Raw genomic sequence first — 23771 nt, forward strand, 5'->3', positions numbered from 1 at the left:
TCATACCTGATCTGCTGTCAGTCCGGAAGCTCTGCCAAATGAAGAGTGAAAGTCTATCTCTTCCTGGAAATTTCTCTGTGAGTTCTCTTTGGTACAGTGTCAGGGGAATTTCAGAAAGTACATCTAAAATGATGACAAAGTGTGAAGGAGGGGTTTTGTGGTACAGAGATGTTTTCTTTAGAAAAGACATCACTGAATAAGTAGATGTCAGTCACTTTTTTCCCCTCATGTTGGCATCTCAGCAGCACTTTATAAAGTATCATATTGTTGCCACTGCCACGTTCTGAACTTGTTTGTGCTGTGGATTTTCATGGTGTCTGTAGTACACAATCGGAGCTTTTATGTCCAAAGTACAAAAGTGAACTTTTTTTATTTCAATTTTTGTTATTATGCAGAAATACAAGAATGTATCTGAATTTATGTATGAATTAAAAGTACAAAACCTTACAGACTAAGTGAAGAGGTGAGGAGTCTTATCCTGCAGACACAGCCTTGTGCTGGGATGGCTGCAGGTCAAGAATTTCCAATTTGAGTTATGACTTCTTCCAGCAACAGCTCAGTAATTTGGAAAGACTGATGAAGACACACAATGTGTGGTTGCAGCTAAACCTGAGACACCAGGACGCCTTCTGGATACCGCAGGAGCAGCTCTCCGAGGTGAGGAGAGCACAGAGGTCATAAAGGCAAAACACATTTCAAACAAAGAAGTTTAATGTTTTTTAACAAACATAAACCAGATTATGCATTTTCCTGTGAAAATGCAGCATGAATGCTGAGTTCTGAACTGCTTTGCTGAATCAGCATTCACACAATGAATCTAATCAGCAGCTTCCGAATCACACAAATGGGTTGATTCAGCAGAACCTCATACGAAAAAACAAAGTTTTTAAAAGTAAAGTGTGTGTCTCCTCCTTTCTGCCTGCAGTCATTTGTGGTGAAAAAATCCAGCAGCATGTAGAGGAAAGTCATGTCTGCATGCATGGACAAAGACTCTGCCGTCTCCAATGAGGAGTTTCAGGTGAAGGAGAGGCAGTACAGTATGTTTCTCTCTGTGTCCGTGTTTTTGAGAGAACCAGACTTGTCAGTCAGGTTGTGCAGCTCCAGCACAGAAAAAAAAATACAGTGCATTGCAAAACTACTCATACCTTTTGGTAATCTTTCCATTTCCCTGGAATTTAATCGGATTTTGAAAAGTAATAATTCTCTGAAAATACTCCAGATTATTGAAGTTAAACTGAGAAAATTTGCATATAGTGCATGCATATGTATTCAACCCCTTTGCTTTGAGGCTCCAATTATTACCTTCAAAATCAAGATTGTTAGTTAAAAAAGATCCACCTGTAAGGAATCTAAGTGTCAAATGATCTCAGTATGTATACTTCTTTTCTGGTAGCTCCCAGAATCAACACCAGTTCAACACTATTTTATTACTGAGGTTTGCCTCAAGCAACAGTCATCATGAAGACCAAGGAACTCTCCACACATGTCAGAGATAAAGTTGAGGAGTGGTAAAGACCGGTGTTGGGTTATAAAAATAAATTATCCTAGAACCCAGAACATTCCATGGAGCTGTATTAAATCCAGGAAAGATGATGCCACCCCAGCAAGCCTGCCAGGAGAAGGTCGTCCACTAAAACTAACAGACCAGAGAAACATCCAGGAAGTCAAAGATAACCCTGATGGAGCTGCAGAGATGGGAGGATCTGTCTGTAGGACCACTTGAAGCTGCTCAGAGCAGAGCTTCATAGGAGAGTGACCAAGAAAAGTACAGTTTGGTGTCTCTTCCTCAAATAGATCGAAGGGGCTGCTGCGGTCAGATGAGACCAAACTAAACCATTAGGCCACCAAAGACAACACCATAACTGAGGGAAACCTACCACCTCTCATCATGCTGAGAATACCATCCCAACAGTGAAGCATGGTGGTGGCAGCATCATGCTATTGGTGATGTTTTTCATGGGCAGGGAATGTGAAACTGTTCAGAGTTAAAGAAAATATGAATGGAGCAAAATACAAAGAATTTAGGAGTCTTCCAGAGATTTGAGACAGGGACGGAGGGTCACCTTCCAGCAGGACAATGACTCTAAACACTGAAGGAGCTGCAGCAGTTTGGTCATGAAGAATGGGCAACAATTTCAGTGGTTAGATGGACCAAGACCACGGAGACGGACCTGAAAGGGCAAACAGAAAGATCACCAAGAGGAGAGAAGATATCATATAGTTTTTGTTCAGTTGTATTTCCAGACAAATAAACAAAACAGCTCAGCAGTTTTGTTTTGAATGTGTTCTGTATTCCTGCTGCTGCTGGTCAGACTGGAATCCCCGCAGACTCACCTGTTGAGAAAATGTTGCTGCACATGAGTCACTGCACACGGTCTTTCTGTTGTTTCTGTCTGCTGGTTGGGGACCGAAAAATCAGTGAAGTCCCTGTTTTCATGTGTCGTGAACAAAACACAACATTTTGAAGACAGTTCACTGATTGTACACAGGTTGTATTTATTCATGCAAATAAATATTGTAGTTTTTTTTCACGGTGTACATATGTAATGTTTATTCTGACATTTTTGTTGCTGTTGTGATTGACACAAGTTTTTGAGTTTTTGTTTATGACATTGTTGACTTGATTTAGTTACTGTAAGATCCCACAAAGATGCAATCCTCCACCTCAGGCATGTGTCAGCTTCAAGCATGGTGTTAATTTATGAGAGAGCACATGGTCTGTAGCCAGAGCACTTAAAGTGACAGAAAAATACTTGGGTGGAAACTTTATTTTCAAATAACTTTATTTGTATGACATTTTGTGTAGAGGTGATCATCTTATTGTGAGTTTTGTGTTAAACTGCTGCCAACTCAGGGTATCAACACACCAGATTACTTTGTAAAATACATCTCAGCTTCACTGAAGTCCATTTCTCTGGGTTTGAGCTTTTTATAGGTTAGAGCGATAGTTCAGATCTTTTGAAGTTTGGTTTTATGGAAAGGATATAAAGAAATAATACCTTACCTGTTGGAATTTGTTATATGATCAGCCACACTTTGGAGAATTAGAGTTGAAGACTGACTGGATTGATGATGATGAGCTAAAGACTAGTCTGAATAGTTATCTGTAAGTGCAAAAAGCAGTAGCAGCAGCTAGCTGTAGTCCAGCTCAGAAAAGGCTCTTTAATTTAAAATTGTTCCCCTTTACGGTCAAAGCACGTGTTTTTGGTTAACTACATGTCATAAATTTTGCTAGATTCTTTTCCGAAAAAGAAACTGAATGCTGGATGTGTATGACTACCTCTGAAATGAAACTTCTGCAATTTACAGACCAGTTCTTTGTTGATGACAACCTTCTAAAAATGCCTTGTCTTTTCTCCTTAAATCTCATTGAGTCGATCAAATGAACCAGATTTCCTTCTGGTGTTGAGCCACTAACACATTGATCAGCCATTGTCCACTCCAGTTTCCGCAGGGGGTTGTTGAAATAATTTCTGCAGCATTTTTAGCATATTGTCACGTCCACACAGGTTTTGTTTTTTTGTTTTTTTTTCACACAGGTTTCAGTTTCACCAACTGTAAACCACATTACAGTGTATCGGAAAAGGCAGTAATGACTCACTCCATACTGCCTCTGCTTGGGTCAGATTTAGGGCATATGGTAGTAACTGGTTCAAAGTTAAATACAAGGAACCAATCAGAAGCACAGCTGGTTGTGTGCTGGGAATTTTTTGATCAGAACATAGAAATATTATAATGTAAGAGGATTGTTACCGGAAGTAAACAGGAAATCTGTTGGTATGAAATTTAAGTCTTGGCCCTGTAAGATGAGGACGTTTAACATGAGAGTGGAGCAACACATCTGGGTAGTTAGGCTCTGCCCAATGCTCCCACCCATTTTCAGGAGGAACAACCTGTCCACTTTGACTGGGAGTGAATGAAACAACAAACAACAACAACAATTTCTTTAATGTCACCAATCCTTGAGCAAAAACTGGATTAAATGAATAAAAGTCACCAGATTGGGAGCTGGGGTTTATATGAGAGTGCATTTATACACCTCAAGTGTACCACATTTTAGAGAATTGTGACAAATTTGTCACGGTTAATGAATGGTTGAAACCTGAAATGCAGGCAGACGCGGAAAAACTTAAAGTAAAACTAGTCTATTAACAAAAAAGAAAAACAAAAATTGACGAGGCAGCAACTAAAACTAAATAACAAAAACTTACAAACCAGCGTTCCAGGAACACGAGGAGGCAAGACTTGGGGAAAACTAGACAGCAAAAAGTGAAGAAGATGAACCAGTTTTAAAAGCAGTCAAATGCAAAAGAACTTTGAAAAAAAAAATACTCCGGTTAATATTTCCGGTTTAATCTCTTCCAAACAGGGAAGCACAGATGCTGCTTTTAGATGCACGGAGTGTTTAAATAGAAAATACATGAGCACACATTCCAAAGGGTTTCTGTATCACGCCATCAGGTAAATGATAATCTAAACCTCATCAGTTTCTTAAATGACGTAGATACCAGCACATCACATGTTACGCCATCTTTATTAAAACCTAAATCAGAATAAGACAATTAAAAACTAATTACTGCTTTAATAGGACTAAAGAGGGTAAGTAAAGGCCTATGATTCTTATCTGTGAGCTCCTGTACAAAATAATCCCAAAACAAAGCAGCAAATCTACAAGAGAATGGTTGAAAAAGATAAGAATCAAGGTGTTGCCACTTGGTTATGGCGTTCCATGTACGCTTTGCCTGCCTGCATCTTACATCCCGCTACTACTATGCTGGACTGTCTCAGGGCGATCACTTTATCGAAGCACATCAAGTGTTAATCAAATGTGAAAAATGAACGCCTAAAAAGTTGGATTTAAATAACTTTAAAAACCAATGAAGATCAGATCAATTTGTATTATGTCCTTATATGTTAACCCCAGAGTTAAAAAAGGGTGTACTTATTTTTCACATAACTTTACATTGGAAGGATCTTGAGTTATATACTGTATATTAATTTTACCCATCTTGGTTTCATGAAAATATTAAAGCGTTTCACCACTAAAACCTTTCGTACGTATTTTTCAATTTATTTTCAGGTTTGATGCATTTGCTAACTGCGGCAGAAACACTGAAGGTTGCTTTGAAAGACTCGCAGCACGGAGAGCAGCAATCAATGTGGTTAAATTCAAAACCAGCCAACGACACACACCCACACTAAGATGAACTTGTTTCCAGCAAAGTGAGTCACGCTGGTTTCAGTCTCGCACTCTTTCACCTGCTTTCTCCTGCAGATGTTCCTTTCACTGTCTTTGTCTCTGTTCGTGAAGATGTGCAGCCTTTACGTGGAAGCTCCCCAGGACGCTGGAGGACAGAGCTGAACTTCACTTCAGACAGAAGGTTGCTAAAGTTGGACCAGGTTTAGAAAAATTCAGACCTGATGATAAAAACACTTTGACTTTTGCATTGTAATATGTGTAATATCTGCTGAGTTTCTCCACATCACTGACTGGACAGCGAGACACTGAATCACTGAAAACCTTCAGTGTGCAGAAGTCTATATGAGTTTATATAAACTGTGTGAGTTATTTTAGTTTTTCAGTAAAAGAAGAAAAAAGATCTGTTTATGTTTCTCAGTTCCTCGCAGACGGTTTTTCTCTTGTTCCATCTGTTTTCTTAATTATTTGAAGCACAGCTCTCATAAACTAGCATCCCGGGATGACTCACTCCTGGGAGCGGAGGGAGGTTAAATGCTCCTCCAGATTAGTGTTGTGCCTCTGAGTTCAGATGGGGGCTGGGGGTCTTTACAGAACATGATCCTGGTCAGGAAAAGTGAAGCAGCTCTGCTCTTTTCGATCTGAGCTCATTTTATCTGACGTCTGACTTGCACTCGGAGTATGTGTTCGGTATAACTCTCAGTTGAAAAATATTACAGAGGTTGCCATTCTTCCTTCTGGTTGTTTTGCCATCTGGAGCTGGAGGGCGGCTGGATATCTCTTCTTGACTAGCTTGTTTATTACCTCCTCCAAAGAGGTTATTTTTGGTAGCGTCTGTTTGTCTGTCAGTCTGTGTACAAGATTACTGAAAAAACTGTGAAAAGATTTTCATGAAATTTTTAGGAATCGTCAAACATGGTACAAGGAACAAGTGATTAAATGTTGGTGCTGATCCTGTCAAAATTCAAGGTCAAAGGTGAAAGTTATAGATCAATTCTCTCTCTCTGCAGCTGTATAACAGGAATGTTAAACTCCACAGCTGAACACCTCATCGGTCAAGGTTGATCACTGCTGATTTAAAGGTGACGGGGTCAAAGGTCAAGGTCACAGGTGTCCTTGTGCTCTAACTATGCAACCATGTAAAGGAAGAAAATTAAAACATTAAACTTCACACTTGGACACCTTAGTTCAATAACTTGTGCCACGTCAATGTGCTTCTCGCTCTTTTCATGTTTGTCAAACAAGATGGCTGACATTTTTTTGTGAGCCTGTGTAAAAAACGCACCTGTTTTGTCTGCAAGACGTGGACGCGAGCTGCGTCGCATTGCACCACATTTCAGCGTGCTCACCATTCGCTTCAAGCCACAGCACAACTTAGAGACCCTTTTCAGAAAAAGAAAATGAACTACTTCTTTTGTCCTGCTCTGGCTCGGCTTGCTGTTTCTTTGCAGGTGGCGCAACGTCAAAGTAGTTCTGTTTCCCATCTCTTTTTTATGTGATTTTTTTTTTCTTGGTTGAATAATTAGATTCCATTATACAGCCTTAAAAACAACTTCACTACATAGCCCGAGCTTAATAATGATATAAATACCTGAGGCACCTTGAATCACCATTATTCAAAGGCTCTTTAGGGTTTTGGTTGAAGTGATGTTTAACTTACAAGTATCTACCTGTGTCTGTTTCATTCAGAGAGGGGATCTCGTTCATTCAGGTGGCACAAAGGTGGGTTTTGTGTTTGTGATGGTCGCTGAGCATACGGTTGTGACGTACACAAGAATGTGTGTGTGTGTGTGTGTGTGTCACACTGAGCCATGAATGGCGTAAGGCCAGGAAAGCTGTGGTGTCGTGTTACTTTGATGTGGGCTGACTTTATCTTCAACCAGCTTTAGTTTCTGGTTTATCTTCATCACTGAGTCAGTAAGAAAAAGTTAGGATGTCTGGTTAGAGTGTTTCTGTGTTGTCTGTAACTTTTCTGTTATTCAGTAAGACATGAATTGAACAGAAATAATAGCCAGAAACCAGACATTATACCAATCTTCTTTTTGTCTACTTGGACAAGCCAAACCTGCTTGTCTGCAACAAAAAATACGAGCCATCTACAAAAAAAAAAACCCTAACTCTTTCCAAAAAGGCTTATGTACGAGATTTGTAGAGAAAAACTGCCATTGAGATGGTGGGCTTTTGAGTCATTTTGTAAAGAGAGACAGATCCCTAAAAGGTTCCAGACAGATGCTAGTAAAGGAATTTTTCCACAAAAGTTTTAAGACCTTAAAGAGCTAGTTTGGTCATTTTTGAAGTGATGTTCTGCCAAATAGTTTGCTATACCTAGGACTTTATCAGACGTGAGATCAGTCACAGAACATGGAGTTTACTGAAAAGGGAAAAGCTTCATATAAGCTAATAATAAACCTAAAATTCAGCGTTGTTGCGCCACTCAAAGAACACAGAACAAGATTCACAGTGACGCAGAAAATAAAAACAAATAAGGCAAGTAAAAAAATGTGAAACAATAAAACCGGATGAATTACTGGGTTAAATGGATGCGATCGCACAGGATTTATTTCAAATTGTGATGTTGCACACCAGAGGGTTATTCTTTCTGAGTGTCTGAAAGGTTGAGGGATGATTGACTTCCTGTGTCTCTCTGTGGAGCGTCTCGGTTGTAGCAGTTTCTGGCTGAAGGAACTCCTGCATCTGTCTGGTACCTCACGGAGCGGGTGGGGGGGGCGTTGTTTAAGATGGTCTTTTTTTCAATCGGACAACATTTGTGTCGCTACGTGCGTGTATCTGTGCTGAGCGTAAACCATGTAGATCATGGTGTTGGTGCTGAGGCTGAGGCTACTGAATATACCAGTCCACCTGATCAGCACGTCTAGTCAGTCAAAGGTTTACTCCGCTCTTGGTGAATTGATCTATTTCCACAGTCTGATCTATCTACACTCCACACACATTTGCATTTGCATTGTAACACTGGTGGTGCTCGGTTGAGAAAACACCAATAAATTAATCATTCAAAAGTGGAAAGGTTTATTCTTAGCTACTGTAGCATTCTTTCACTCTGGCATGTTGTTTTTCAGATAGACCTGTTTTATAAGCTTTAAAATGGGTCCTCATTTGGCTCGCCATTAGCCTAGCCTGAAGGAGGAGTTTTGCCCTTTTCTCCATACTCCCGTGCTCCATGACTGATGTCATGGCTAAGGTACTCACAATTTATAACTATTAGACAGAACATAATTTCATAAATGACCAGACTGTCTGTTTAACAGAGAAACACAGCATATATAGCATTTAGTCAGTGATGTAAAAGCTTCGGTCATGGAAAGATTTAAGTGTACTTTAAAGTCCAGAAAGTGGAGATATTCTACAGCTAACAACAACAATATGTTGATATTCTTCAAGGCCTGGTGATGAGCTTGATACACTGATACCACTTGGGTATAAAATGATGCAAGTGACCTATTAGAATGCCTTTCAAGTGTTTCAGACTAGGTCCTGAATTAAAGAGGAAGTTTAAAACATGGGATCTTGTCAGAATCTGAGCTGCATGGGGTCCGAACTGAGTTTTCCAGTGAGCAAACGCATTCTTTAGCTCACCGCCTGTGTAAAGATTATTATAGGCCTCTCTTTTTATGAAGAGAAACAGCAAAAAGTGAGACTGGATAGAGATGAAGGTGTATCAAGTGGGCAAGAATTTAAAGCAACATATTATAAGGGAGAAACAGGTCTAGTGTGTTGAATAAACCTTGCTCAGGCTCAAGACCTTCAAAACATGATGTCTTACAATCATTAGCACATAATAGACCAAACAAAGGGCAGCTTTTCTGTGACCTTGCCCTCCAGAGCAAGGTACATTCACCCTTTGGATGCAAACATGTGTTCCCATTATGTTCTTATCATGGTTTGTGGTCAAAGTTCTGCACATTAAGCCCCTCACATGCATCTCCTTACGTTGCTGAATGGTATTTCCTCCTCCACAGCAAGGCTGAACCCCATCTGTGCAGTTTCCCAAAGCCCCAAAAGTGCTTTTGGATCAACTACAGGATTTTTTCCTTTTTTTCTCTCTCTCTGTTCACCTTAGTCACATAGTGCTGCTAGTATTGTTGTCTACATTTCTGTTTCGTTTAATGGCTTTTTCCAACAGACTTGGCTTATAAACTTGTATGCCCAGAGAACTCATAAAACCCAGTTTCAGCTTGTTGCTTTTCTTTTGTGCTGCTTTTTGAAAGCGACATCCCAGCAAGGGAAGGAGTCCACAAGTCGTGAGCATTTGGTGACAGTTTGTATGAAGTTGTTGTTTTGCATGGCTTTTAACTCGTCTGTTGGGACTACTGCAGCCCAAACACAAGGTTTGTTGTCCTGGGAAATAGTTCAGTGGTCCAAATCGGAGCTGTGAATGTAGCTTTGTGGTAGAGATGAGATACATCTTTATTATTACTTCTTGCCTGTCTGCAGAACTGAGATCAAAGCTCAAAACAGAGCTGATTGCAAGCCAAGAAGATGTCACGTCACAAATTCCTTTTATCTTCTCATGTGTTTCACGTTCATTTCATAGAACAAATTCCTCCCTTGTGCCAACTTTAACATCTGACTCAAAGGGAGCACCAAACGTTTTGTCAGAAAACGCAAGTTTTTGCTCTTTTCCGCAAAGTTGAACTGAAGCAGCAGGCTGCAGTACAAGGAAGATCCGCATTCAGCTGCCAGGAATCGGGAATCCAGGGTGGTGCTTTCTGTTTGATTAGCAAAACAAAATGTGCTCTTCGTGGTGACAGTGCAGAGGGCATGTACGAGTGTAGTACGGAAATTCTGTTCAGCTCAAGCCTTAGGTCATTTGTGATTATCTGTCTGTAAGATTGTCTTTCTGGTTTTTACATGAACCAGGTCAGGCCACATTTCTTTCAAGTCTGCATGCAGGTTGTCTTGTAAAACGTGCAGCTGCTTGGCAGATAGATGTCAAACCCAGTTATTAATAGAACTTTGTACATTTAAAAAAGAGCTATATAATTAAAGGCCTAAAGCATTCCTTGAAAGAATGCATTTTGCCCGCCACCTGAAATGAGCTATTTTGGTTGTACCTTGAAAATTATTTGTATTTGTTGTGAATAACTGTCAGCTGCTACCACACCAAAATTTAGTTCAAAATCTGTGAAATTCACTGACGCATAGTCACTGTTGCATAGGCTAATGTCAATGAGCTGTGACGGCCATCTTGAACTTAATTGACTCCGACAGTAAACGCTTTGTAGATATACAGGTAATAATTACTTTCTGAGATTTTCATTCACATCTGTGCACTGGTTTATGAGATATTTTGCTAACAGACAAACAGGGTTGACTTTGACATGTAAAGCCAAGGTTTTAAGAAAAGATGTTAATATGTATTTGTGCTCAAAGTATGGCTTAGGGACTATATTCAGCTACTATCACACCAATTCTCACCTTAAAAATGAATGTGTTATAGCCATTTTTGTGTTGTTTAAGGTCAGTTGGCAGTGGCAGTCATCTTGAATTGGGTTAACTCCAAAAGTTAATCAGTTGTAGACGTACATAAATTAATTGCTTTTTGAACGTTTCATTAGAATCCACTCAATGGTTCGTCAGATATTTTGCTAACAATCAGGCACTTTTGATTCCAACAGGTAATGGCAAAGTTTTAAATGCAGATCTTGTGCGATCAGCTTGGGCTCATAGCATGGGTGGAAGATAAGTCTCAGCTACTACAACACCAAATTTTAACTCATTATCTGTAAAATTGACTGAGTTAGAAACATTTTTGGGCTGGCTAAGATGGCTTTGCTGTCGTGGCCATCTTGAATAAGATTGACTCCAAACTTTAATCAGTTGTAGAGATCAACCTACTGATCACTTTCTGAATGTTTCATTACAATCTGTTCAGTAATTCGTGAGATATCTTGCTAACAGACAAGCAAACACACACAGAGAATCAATGGCAAATACATTATCACTCCAATTTCTGTGGCGGGCATTGAAAATATATATATATATATATTAAAATCAAAGCTTCAGTCAAAGGGAAAAACAAACAAGAAAAAAGAGAGATAATAATAGATGTGAGAAAAGAAAAAAAGCACAAGAAACGTAGGAGGGGGATGGGAAAAAGTTAATCAGAATAACAGAGTGACGGCGAGGCGGGGTTGCCAGATAGAAAATGAAGAAATATCGTAGTGTCGCTGTAAAATGATCCTATTTAGACCCAAAATTTGGTATCTGCCGGGGCAATATGCGCGTTATCGTTCAGGGGGGAGGGGGGTGTCAGATGAGGTGTGTGTTATGATCGGGGAGCATGCAAACAGAAGAGGATGGGGGAGCGAGCACAAAGTTTGGCTAGTCGGAGGAGACTTTCTGGTGTTATGTGGGTGTTCACGCGAGTAAAAACGACTTTTATTTTTTATTCTCTTTTTGGCGCACAGAAATACCAAAACTATGATATATGTGCTCTTTCTAAAAAAAACAGCGAATACCGTATCGACCTTTAAACTATTACATAAATACCATAATTGTTTTGTACCTGGCAACCCTGCGGAGACGACAGAAAGGAGGAGGAGCGTCGCTGAAAGCCCGCCCCCTCCCTCATTACTGCGGTGAGTCAGAACCCTGATACCAGTTGCAGCAGAGTACTGGTTACACAACTGAAGCCCAGATCCGTGCCTCAGAGGAGAACCCACAGTAAGGTCTGTGTTCGGAGCCGTTCTGTGTCTGGTACTGCTCTTCTTCTTCTTCTTCTCTCTTTTCTTTTTGTTGCTGTCTGTTAACAGAAAGTTCTTCAGTCCCCCTTTTCCACCTTTTTTTCTTGTTTGCTTAGAAACGCTTTTCAGAAAGCCGAGCCTGTGTGAGAACAAGTCACTGTGAGCCATTCTTTATTATTTATTTTACTGTTTTTCCTGTACCTCACTGTATTTTTGAGTTTATAGGAGTGTTTACGTCTGAGTTTTTCGCAAAAGAAATGTGTTTTAATTGACTTTTCCTGTTTTATTATTGTGTAAATCCTTAGTCAGTATTCTGTTGTTTTCCTGTGTGTAGTTTTTTTCCATACCTTTTTTTTGTAGTCAAACTACTTCCACAGACTTTGCTCTGTTTTAACCCATCATCTCAACGTTTGGCTCGATCAAGAATAGTGTGCTATAACTTATAAAGTTTATAGCTTTTAGACTTTTTGAGTTATTTAACTTTATTTACAAATAAAAACACCGGGAGCTGTCTTCCTTCAGAGAAGCAGTCTCTGTAATCCTCTTCAGCATGGCTGCTCTGTTTCTGTATCTTTGTGCTAATTTTAGTTTTTAGCTACTGTCTTGGTATTTCAGCCTTTAGCTACAGTTTTACAAATTTTTGCACTTTAGTTACGGTTGTGCTAAATTGTAGTTTTTCGTATGGTTTGGCTGATTTAGCGTTTAGTTACCGTTTTTCTGATTTTAACTTTTAGCTACTTAATTGCTCTTTGTAGCTTTTAGCTACTTTTTTGCTTTTTAGCTACTGTTCTTCTTGTTTTAACATTTTGCTACTTTTCTACTTGTTTTAACTCTTAGCTAATATTTTGCTGAGTTTAACCTTTAGCTCCTTTTTACTTGTTTTACCTGTTAGCTAATGTTTTGCTGATTTTAGCTTTTAGTTACTGTTTTGCTGATTTTTAGCTTACGTATTTTTATTTAAACTTTTAACAATTCAGTTAAGAAGCCAGTCTTCACCAAATTTCAGCAAAGTCCTGCACTCAGCATTTTCACAGAAAATCTAGTTTTTGGCCTTAGTTTAGTTTAGTTTAATAGTGCAATTGTCTCTAGGATAGAAGGAAAAAACAAAACAGTCCTTTTGCGTTTCTTTTGAATATTTCCAGAGTCACCTTCATACATAGAAAGGTGCGTGTATGAATAGTTTTACAGTGTTTCAGACCCTGTGGGTGGAAAGGCAAAAAAAAAAAAGTATTTGCCTTCAGATTTGGTTTTGGCACATCGTGTAAAACTGTAATAAAGACGTCATAAACAAATCCAAAGAACACAACTTGTGGCCTTTTTGTGTCAACACATGTCAGTGAAATGTAAAGTGAAAAATTAACTTGAATTGTTGTCTTTTTGGTTTGGTTTATTGGCAGCAAATCACATTATACAGCACCTTTCAACCTGATCTAAGTCATGTCCAGCACTTTATTAGGGGATCCTCAATCACCCAGTTGTTTACACATGTACACTTCATATGATGCTTATTTTATAGCTGCAGGTTTTTATAGCTACGAAGAATTGTTATTTTCAGTGTAAGTTGTAATTTAATGACTGTTCCACAAGTACACAGGTATTTTTAACAAATGGGGACATGTTCCTTTTTGTTCTAAAGAGGAAATCACATTTATTCAAGACCATACCAAATATATCTAGAAATCTAAATATGCATAAATAGACAATTATCAAATAGATGACATTAGTGATAGCTACCTGTAAAAAACAGTACAAGTGGTACTAACTTGTGTTAAGTACTTGTGCTGGCAGTAAAAAAAGTGTGATGTTCCCATACCTGTCGAACAGGATGCAGCTAATCTGGCAGCACTGACAGATGAAGTCATGAGGCGTCTACCTCAACAAATCGCTCAAAGGCAGCAGAGGCACAGTTAGAGCTCAGCTACGACTACGTCATTACCAAAGCCGAACCGCTAACTACAGCTTCAGCCAGCTGCTGTCCAAACAAGTCAGCAATGCTTGTCTCTGTAGTGGACTGTGAAGCTGTGACGTCGAAACCACATTCTGTCGTCCCCATTCTTCACCATTGTCTACATTCTCATAGTTCACATGTGAGCAACAAAGTTAGTGCGTGTGGTGATTTGAAGCTTTGTGAGGAATCTACTGTTATTGTGAACTGGGTCTAAAAGTGTCTCAGATTGTTATATTCTGTGTCACTGTGTCCCACAGGGTTGTGGAACGCTCAGCTGACCAGCTGGAAGGAGGGATAAGTCTCACTATCCAGGACGGCAGCGCCCGACAGACCAACCCCCACCTACCAAGAGACCGGCCCTGTCATCAGCTGCTTCGTTTGTGCCCTCAGCTCTAGACCTGCATCCCGTCTGAGCTCGGGTGCCGTCAGTCCAACGGAGCGCTGTGCTTCAACAACCCCCTCTTCATAAAGCTTCACCAGCTGGCGGGCAGCAGCCAGCGCGCCGCCTTCAGCACGCCCGAGACGGCAAGGCAAGGCCCGAGGGAAGAGTCCAGCAGGTTAAAGAGCGCCAACACTGAAGAGCGACACTCGGGTTCTGATTATCCTCGGGTCTGTAGGTCCGGTCACAGTGACGGGAACCGGTCAGCTCGACGAAACCTGCAGAGCCTGTGTCGAACCTCTTCCAGTCATGCGCAAAGCATCAGCAGCAGCAGCCGGACACTGAGCGCTGGAGAAAGAGTGTTGCGGTTCCCACCACCTCGGCCCCCCTCCGCCCTGCTTTTCTTCACAGGGCTCTGCGCCACCTGCCCAAGAGCTAAGCATGCCCGAAAAGATTGCCTGGATCAACGTTCCGAAGGACGAGGAGGAGAAGCAGAGCAAACCTCTTTCTCGCCTCGGCTCCTCTCTCAGCGCCGGGCTCTCGTCCTCGCCTTCCAAGAGATTTAGCATCAGCTCCCTCGCATCCATCTCTCGGCAATCTCTGCCCCTCTCGCTGTCTTCCTCTCCACGCCGGCCCAAAGGCTCGTCGTTATCGTCCGATTACGAGGACGCTCAGTGCCATTTGGCTTTAGAGGAGCAGACGATCGAGACTGCCATTCGTAGGACCCAACTGTCGAGGCAGAATGCCCTTAGATCCACAATCCGAGACCCCCACAATCCTTCGAACAGAACGGGAGGAGAGGTTCTGGAAGGACCCAGCCAGCGGCTGAGTGACATGAGCCTCTCTACAGATTCCTCAGACTCCCTGGATTTCTCGCAGCCCTCGGCCTTCCTAATCCCCCCTCTGCACGATCCCAGCCCCCCCACTGTGGCTGACTTCAACATCCAGCTCCCCCTTTCCCTCCCACCACCCCACCTGCGTCTCAGCAGCATCAATGTCGATGACGACGACGACGACGATGAGGAGGATGAAGAAGAGCCCATCTTTGGCGTCAGCCTCGAGAGCGATCACGAACCGGACCAGGACCAGGACCAGGACCTTACCATGCTACCACCATGCTCCAGCACGAGAAGGCGCTCGAGCGCCAGCGCCGTGGTCCTCCAGAAGGCCCTGCGAGGGAATCTTCGCAAGATGAGCGTCGTTTTTAACTCGCTGCTGACGCCAGAGAAGAGAGCAGTCCGCAAAGTGCGGGAGCTGTCTCGGGACAAAGGCTCGTACTTTGGCTCCCTGGTTCAGGAGTACCTCAGCTACATGGGCGAGGGGGCTGGCACCCAGGCGTGGCAGAGCTACACCTCCGGCCTGGAGCTGCTGCAGACAGTCCGTCAGTTCATCACGCAGATGAAGAGCTACCTGCGTCAGAGCTCCGAGATGGAGCCGCCAATCGAGAGCCTCATCCCCGAAGACCACATCGGTAAGTTCAAAACGAAACAATTCCTCCCTCTGCAGCTCTAGCTCTATTTTTTCTCCACTTTGTGACTCCACTGGCTTTACCAGCTCTAGCCCACATGTTGCAAATCAACTTGTTGCCACACTCCGAAAATCTGTGTCAACAAGAATCTAATTGCAGTCTCTTGGGTTCACGGTTTTCTCTATCCCTGTGTGATCGACACCGTTCAGCTGAAAATGTTCCACATTTTAAACTGTATGACCTCATGGTCATCTCAGAGTCAAGCATGAGTCATTCACGTGTGATCTTTTAAATAATTTCTGGTAAGCAGAAATCATGAAATGGAGAAATTATATTATTGTGAAAATCCATTTAATGCACATCCAGCAGTTTCACTTCAGCTTTTAATTAGTGAGCACATTGGAAAACTTTACGTGTTAGCAGCAGAATTTAGTATTCTATATTATTTATTTCTGTCTATACATGGTGGAGAGCCACACACACAGCTAGATATGTGTGTTTAGATGTTGAGGGGTAAGTAAGCACACATGGCTGTCGGGTCACGTCCCACTGATATACTGAAACGAAGTGCAAGTCTCATGTTTACATTCCCTAATGTGTGTGTGTGCTGCCTGTTGGATCTTACAACCCCTTTAAAGCAGCCTTTACAAAAAAAGAGAACAGGCACACACACACACACACACCTGCCGGAAGAGCCGTCTTAGTCATTTAGGCCAAGACTGAGCGAGTGCATCGGACCTTGGACAGAGTAACGTGTAAACAGAAGCACAAAGAGGGTTCTGTCTCAGGGCTCCACCAACCTGGTTCTGCTGGCCTTGTTCAAACAGTTTAGCAAAGTGCTGCATTCAGCAAGTCATTAACCAAGTAAAATATTCTTCTTCAGCACTTTCCACACCCATTTGTACGTACTTATGTAGGTGTATTGATATATCCAATAAACATATGTTAAAATGTCTTATCTGTCTATTTTAATTAAGGATCACTGTTTTTTGTACATTTTTTTAATTTAACTACTTTTGCATACTTTGTGTTTTTATTCATCCTTCTGCTATTTTTAGCTTTTAGTTAGTCTTTTGGTACCCTAAGCTCTCATCCATTACTCACTTTTCTGGGCAGGGTCGTGGGGGAGCTGGTGCCTGTTCGCTACTTTAAGCTTTTTGCTAGCATTTCACTGCTTTTAGCTTGTAGCTAGCCTTTTTCTACTTTAGCTAGCATCCATCCAGCCGTTTCCTTTATTCACTTTTCCATGCAGGGTCACAGGGAAGCTGGTACCTATTTGCTGCTTTTAGATTTTTGCTAGCATTTCTATGCTATTAGCATCTACCTACTCTTTTGCTACTTTTAGCTAATATTTTAAATCTTTTAGCTAGCGTTTTTATTTGTTTTAGCTAACTTTTTGCTTCTTTCAGCTAGCATTTTGCTACTTTTAGCTAACTTTTTGTTTCTTTCAGCTAACGTTTTGCTACTTTTAGCTTTTTGCTAGTGCTTTGCTAATTGAGCAAGCAATTTGCTACTTTATGCTTCTATCTAGCATGCTGCTTCTTTTAGTTTTTAGCCAATGTTCTGCTTCGTTTTGCTTCAACAGCTCAGTTATAGCTTCTTCAGCTCCTTTTATTCCCCCAGAAAACACTTTTTTAGTTGATCTGTTTTTTTATAAATGTAATATAAATGATTCAGGATAGACAGAGGGAAAGAGAAGCACTGTTCTCAGGTCAGACCAACCAAACAGATAGGATTTTATGGCTGTCAGGTTTTCTGGGGTAAAGAGCAGCATCACTAAGAGCTCAGGGCTGTGTTACAGTGGTTTTGTATTCCTGTGTGGTTTGTCTCAAGGACAGGGTTGTAAGGTTAGAATGTGGGTTTTCATTTAATTAAAATAAAAGCTTTTTGATAAAACATTTGAGAAACTAATGACTATTTTTGTACCATCCTATTTTCACATTTCACACAGAGTTTCACATTTTATAAGACAAGTCCGTAAACTGAGATTTAAATCCTCTCTCATCATGTTGGTATGCGTCATGCTTTCATGCCTGTTTTTTTTTTTTTTTTTTTTTTTTTTTTTATGAATGACCTCATTTACACAAGAATGTTACACAATATTTTGTTGTGGTAGCTACAGAGAGCTTTTCCTGTTCAGCTCAAAGGCTGGCTGGCCCAGATGCATCTGGATGGCTGTCCGCCAAGTAGTGCGATGGCGTACTCCAACTTCAGCTTTTTTACATACCATCTGTCCAATCAGAGGGGGAGAATTAGAGGCAGGCCCCCCACGGCACTTTGCCTCACAGGGGTCTCTGTTTGTTTCTTTATGCATCCGATAAGATATAAAATAAAAATGGAATGTGAGCATAAATAACAGAGACTTTCCCTGACGCTAAACTATCTACGATTACATGGAGTAAACCCTCACTTCTTCATTTGGCGTAAACAAATTGAGCCTAATGCATGTGGGGGATAGCTCAAGACAGAGAGGATGTGGATAGCCCCATGGCGCAAAGTATTTGTAGCTGATCGTCTGCGCTAGACATCATTATTCCCTGAAAGGCTTCCCTGAACAGACTGACTGACTCCTGCATGTTTTCATTGTGTCCGAGTTACAAGGTTCACTGAGCCTTTAAAGGTTCACAGTTCCAGGAAAGCCCAGAGCCCAAAACTACTTTGAATCTGAGTGCAGCAAACATCTGACCCCATGGTAAATGTGCAAGTACCTTTAGGAGCTCGGGAGCTGTACTTTGAGTTTGATCCTTGTGTCAGCGCTGTAAATCTTTTTTGACAGGACATGAAAAGGTCGTGGCTGACTGTCTGCAGAGACTACAGCTCCCCCCAGTAGACCTGTGAATGTCTGCTGTGCTATCCTTCAAATCCTGGACGTTGGAAGGTCCCTAAAACAGACTTCTTTGTAAAACGTATTCTACAGATTGAAGTGGGATCTTGAGAATTTGGATTCAAACGCCTTGGTGCTTGGTTCTCCAAAGTTTTCCAGCAAATCCTATTCCGACGACTTCCACTGCTGGCCTTTCGTCTTCCCATTCTCATGCTCATGTTATATCTTCCCCAACTGTGTGACCATCCACGCCATATTAAAAGGCCTGGCCAGGCCACCTTCTGGCATGGCTCCATGGTCTAGTTGTAGGTGACTTGAGTCCTGGGCAAAACAAACAGCTATAAGGTGTGTGTTCCTACATCTTTTCGTTGAAACAAGCGGTAGCTTTTTCAGCAATCGGAGCCACGATAGACCCTCCATAGAACAGGCAAGTAGGACCACTGTTCTTCTCATTGGATGAGTCAAATCATCGGTTCACCAGTCCTTTACTGTGGACCATTTTAGGTTGGCCCTGACCTCTGCAGACCCTTAACATCCTCTACGAGTTTCATGTGAAGAGATGCTTCAGCCATCCAGTTGTCCATGTCAAAGCTAAGCCTTATTCCTATTTATTTATTCTGCTTTCAAACAACAACTTCAAGGAAAGAACATAGTCCCGGTGATTTCATAATGAGGCAATCAAATTTGCATGCACTTCACTCATCTGTCGTTATAATGTTAAGACTGTCGCTGAAAGAGTTTGACCTCTCACCAATTGTAAAAAAAAATTATTAAGAGTTTCCTTACAACTGGTGCAGGTTTACTGTCCTCAGGAAACAAGGCGCCTGTTTCCCCTCATTCTAGAGATGTTAGTCCCTTCACAGTGCTGCCTGATCGGGACAAAATTCCAGCAACACTTTTTGCCATGTTGTTTAGAAGAGATTAACAGGAGGAAGTAAAAAATAAAAAAAAAGATCCAAGAGGTGGCTACGGTCACACCCTAGAAAATTTCCAGTACCTGACTGCTGGTTTTAGCAACAATAAATCAGGTCAGTCTGTCTTATCTGTGCCAGCAAGCAGTGAGGCAGTAAAACAATGTTGCAGAGCCACTGACTGATAACTCTCAAGTCGGTGTGGAGCAATGAGGAAGCGAGAACGCGCTGCCGGTGGAAGGGTACCACAAGCCTTGTTTTTGTTTTTTTTTTTATTCTGCAGACTGTCAGCTCCAGATCCAGCAGCAATATCAGGAGATGTGGAAAGACTTTCCTCCATGGGGAAGGGTGTGGGTGCCGCCTCAGCTTTGCAGACGGCAGACGCTGGATGTCGTTCAGCTGAAGCGGAAAGTAAAGAAGAAAAAAAAAATCCGCGTCTGCAGATGTGCTCAGCCAAAATAACTGCCGACCTCATCGCTTTCTGGGCGAGCCAACAGCGGCCGGCATTTAACACATGCTCCTTATTCAGCACTGCTGCGGTCTGGTCTCCCTCTAATGAGTTCGTTGTGAGTTGGACTGCAAGAGCTGAGCTTGTAAATGCTGACGGTGACACTGTTGCTGCGTGCAGATACACACATCTGGATGAACTTTCATGTGCCCAACTGGAGAACAAAAAAAAGTGATCTGCTTGCAGCTTTTGGCTCATAAATATTTCTGTTGTACCTCAAAACTTATCAGGAATAAATACGCATTTTGTGAAGTGATACGAAATGTCAATTAGGATTTTCTTTACTCTTCAAGACTGATACTTTGTTAACCAGTTGTCATATCATAAACTAATCCTGTTTGAATCTCTTTGGGAGTAAAACAGATGTTGGGTAGTCGTTGGGAACGGTGGACACCTGTTCGGTTGTTTTATTGCCATTCGTTCTGGCTTTAAACAAACTTAGCTTATCGATTTCTTCCATGATTTGTGAGTCTTTTTGTTGGTCTTCTAAACTTTCTTGTGACGCCTGAAGAAATGTAAAGGTTTGAACCACTTCCACCTCGGGAGCCTCTCTCACTGGAGAAAAGGAGCCATTCAAGCAGCTCTCAGCACTTGATTCCACTTTGGATCTGGAGAGTTTTTGCTTCACAAACTCTGGAACTGGAACTCTCTGGTTTGGGTCCGGATTTCGTCAAGTGTACCAGAATTTATAGGACAGCATTATTGATACACAGAAGTGAAAACACAAGCTGGTTAGGCATCGGTTTCTTCCACCGCGGCAAGGTAGATGTTCACAGAGAGGAAGCTCCATTGGTTCATGGGAACTGATGTTTCTTGCAACAAGTTAAATTCAGATCTGCTTTATCTCATACTAAATATCTTATTGCTCCATATTTTCTTAACAGAGCACTTTGCTCTCAGACTGCAGGTTTACTTGTGGTTCCTAAAGTTCTAAAAGTAGAACAGGAGGCAGAGCTTTCAGTTCTCCGGCTCCTCTCTTGTGGAACCAACTTCCAATTCGTCCGTGAGGCTGACACCCTGTTTAGGCTTAAGACTTTCCATTTAAATAAATCCTATAGTTAGAGTTGGCTTGGGTTTCCTATCCTCTAGTTATGCTGCTAAATGTCATTTCACAATGTCTTGTATGGGATTGTGTTGTTTTATAATTTGAATAAATTAACTAATTGGATTTGAATCTGGATCTGAATTGGATTCATGATTTGGACTTGTTTTTTCTTTAGTACGGTGCCCTGAGACGACTTTTGGTGCTGTATAAATAACCTGAATTGAACTGAATTGAATCGTTGCCAAGTCTAAACAGTGTCCTCCTCTCTTTAGAACAAGTCCTGGAGAAGGCCATGCTCAAGTGTGTCCTGAAGCCCCTGAAGCCAGTGCTAAGCATGGCGCTGCACGAGTTTCAGGTGCGCAGCGGAGCGTGGCAGGAGCTGAAGGAGAACCTGTCCTTGTACAAGGCCCGGACGCCACAGGAAATGGGCGTGGCCGACGCGCTGACCCCCGATTCTGTGGCCATTGAGAAGATCAGGAACAAGTTTCAGGCCATGTGCAAAAAGTACAGCCCGGAGAAGGAGGTCACCATCCTGCTGAGAATCTGCAAACTGATCTACACCATCATGGAGGACAACTCAGGTAGAGAGCTACGAAGAGCATCACGTTTCTACTGTTCACGCTTTACCGATGTTTTAGTGTTTAATGAAAGCGAACCTGAGGAGCCGGCTGTGTTTTTTTGTTTCAGGTCGCATGTACGGCGCTGATGACTTCCTGCCCATGCTGACCTATGTGCTGGCCCAGTGCGACATGCCTCAGCTTGACAACGAGATACTCTACATGATGGAGCTGCTGGACCCTTCGCTGCTTCACGGAGAAGGTGCCTCTCACGCCGTTGAAGCTCCACCATAAACACTTTTCACTTTTCACAGAGAGTGCAAACCTTGTGGTAGCCGAGATTATTCACTTTCTGACGGCAGTTGCTTCTGTGTGACTAGGTGGTTACTACCTGACCAGTGCCTATGGAGCCATGTCCCTGATCAAGAACTTCAAGGAGGATCAGGCAGCCAGAGTCCTGAGCGCCGAAACAAGAGACACGCTGCACCAGTGGCACCGGCGGCGCACCACCCAGCGCTCTGCACCCTCTATTGATGACTTTCAGGTGAGTGCAGACACAGCTACATACGGCCTGTTCAGCTTACGTTAGTAAATCACGTGATTTATGGACGGCAAACGTCTCTTTTTAGATTTGTTGTTGAGTGGTTCTTGTTGAAAGCAAGTAATTTATCAGTAGAATCAGCAAAATAGTTGTCTTATACTCAACAACCCTAAACACAGCCACTACTCGTTTACCATATCCAGGAGTCCTCCGTATGTTAAAATAAGTACAGTGTATGGGTAAAAGTTCAAGTAAAGAGCTTGATGAGATATTACTCTGCCAGGTTTTTGTTACAAACATAAATTCCAAAACACATGAGTGAAGAGGTCATGTAATTTACAAGTTTTATCTGCTAGCAATGTAGATTTAACAAAGCCCATCCTGGTTAGGGCTGGGTCTCACGTCGACTCAGCGGTCGTAAGTCCTAGAGGTTTATTCAGCCCGAACGAAGGCGTGGTGAAAGCTGGCAACAACTGGTAGGAGCCAGGTGTGGACAGGATGCAAAGAACAAAGCAAACAGGACGCTACCGACATTCATCCAGGACAGAGCGAGGATAGGTGGCCATCCAGTTTCTTGTCTATCACTGTCCTTGGTGCTTACGTGTGGAGTCCTATTGTCTGACTAATGTGGCTGCAGAACTCAGGCTTTATTGTCGTGTGATGGTTTGGGTCTAGCTTTTGCCTAATTGTTTGATCAACTATGAATACCAAAGCTATAGTAGGTAGCTGTAGGAAATACATGACATATTTTCACCATTATGGTGGAACAACAGTCATGGTGATGTCCCTGAACAGGCTCTGTAAGACACAGTACAATAAATGATCTTGTTATAGCAGTGAATCATTTACAGCTTTTCCTTTGTGCTCACTTGCCCTTTAGTTCCAGAGTTAATGATTAGAAAGATCATTATGAAAGTTTGGCTTCAGTCTTCCGGTCGGTGTAACTCACCTGTCTCTTATCACGTCTTCTGACTGTCCCTCAGAACTACCTGCGAGTGGCGCTGCAGGAGCTGAACAGCGGCTGCACCGCCAAGACTCTGCAGGTCCGACCTTACGCCACAGTGGAGGACGTGTGTCAGCTGTGTGCCCGCAAGTTCAAAGTGCTGGACCCTGAGAGCTATGGGCTGTTCCTGCAGATGGAGGGCAGCAGCCAGCAGCTGGCTCCAGACACCCACCCTCAGAAGATTAAGGCTGAGCTTCACAGCCGCCCCGAGGCAGCCCCCTTCCTCTTTGTCTACCGACGTGTGGCCAACAGCGGCACGCTCTCCAGTGCGACTCCCAACCTCAATCACCTCGACACGACCCCCGACCCAATCGACAATCTGAACCACCTCAGCGCAGACCTGTCCGAGCCATCCTCCGAGCCCGGCGTCGGCTCGGACCTCGGCCCCCCCACCCAGCCGCCTCAGCAGCGACTTCATCTCTGACGGAAGCCTTGAACGGCTTCTTTGTCTGCGGCTGTCACAGAGTCGCTCATTATCTCCTTCAAACACACTTCCATGAGTCACACGCGGGCTGGCACGTTGACGGGATCCAAAAACACTCATGCTGTGCCAGTCGTCACGAAGGCCGACTTCTCCTTTTGGATCCATCGCAGTCAACATCCCCTCTGAAGGTTCTGTCTGACAGACACAAGCGAAAGAGGGAAAAAAAAAAAAAAAAAACGAGCAGAGGGAAGGAAATGAGAAA

At 42.4% G+C, this 23771-nt stretch overlaps 1 pseudogene; it reads left to right on the plus strand.

The window, feature by feature from the left end:
• Window positions 1–979: 979 nt before the first annotated feature.
• On the plus strand, window positions 980–23771 carry LOC108239144 (annotated as a pseudogene).

The sequence above is a fragment of the Kryptolebias marmoratus genome, linkage group LG22, assembly GCF_001649575.2.
Source record: "Kryptolebias marmoratus isolate JLee-2015 linkage group LG22, ASM164957v2, whole genome shotgun sequence".
Classification (NCBI taxonomy): domain Eukaryota; kingdom Metazoa; phylum Chordata; class Actinopteri; order Cyprinodontiformes; family Rivulidae; genus Kryptolebias; species Kryptolebias marmoratus.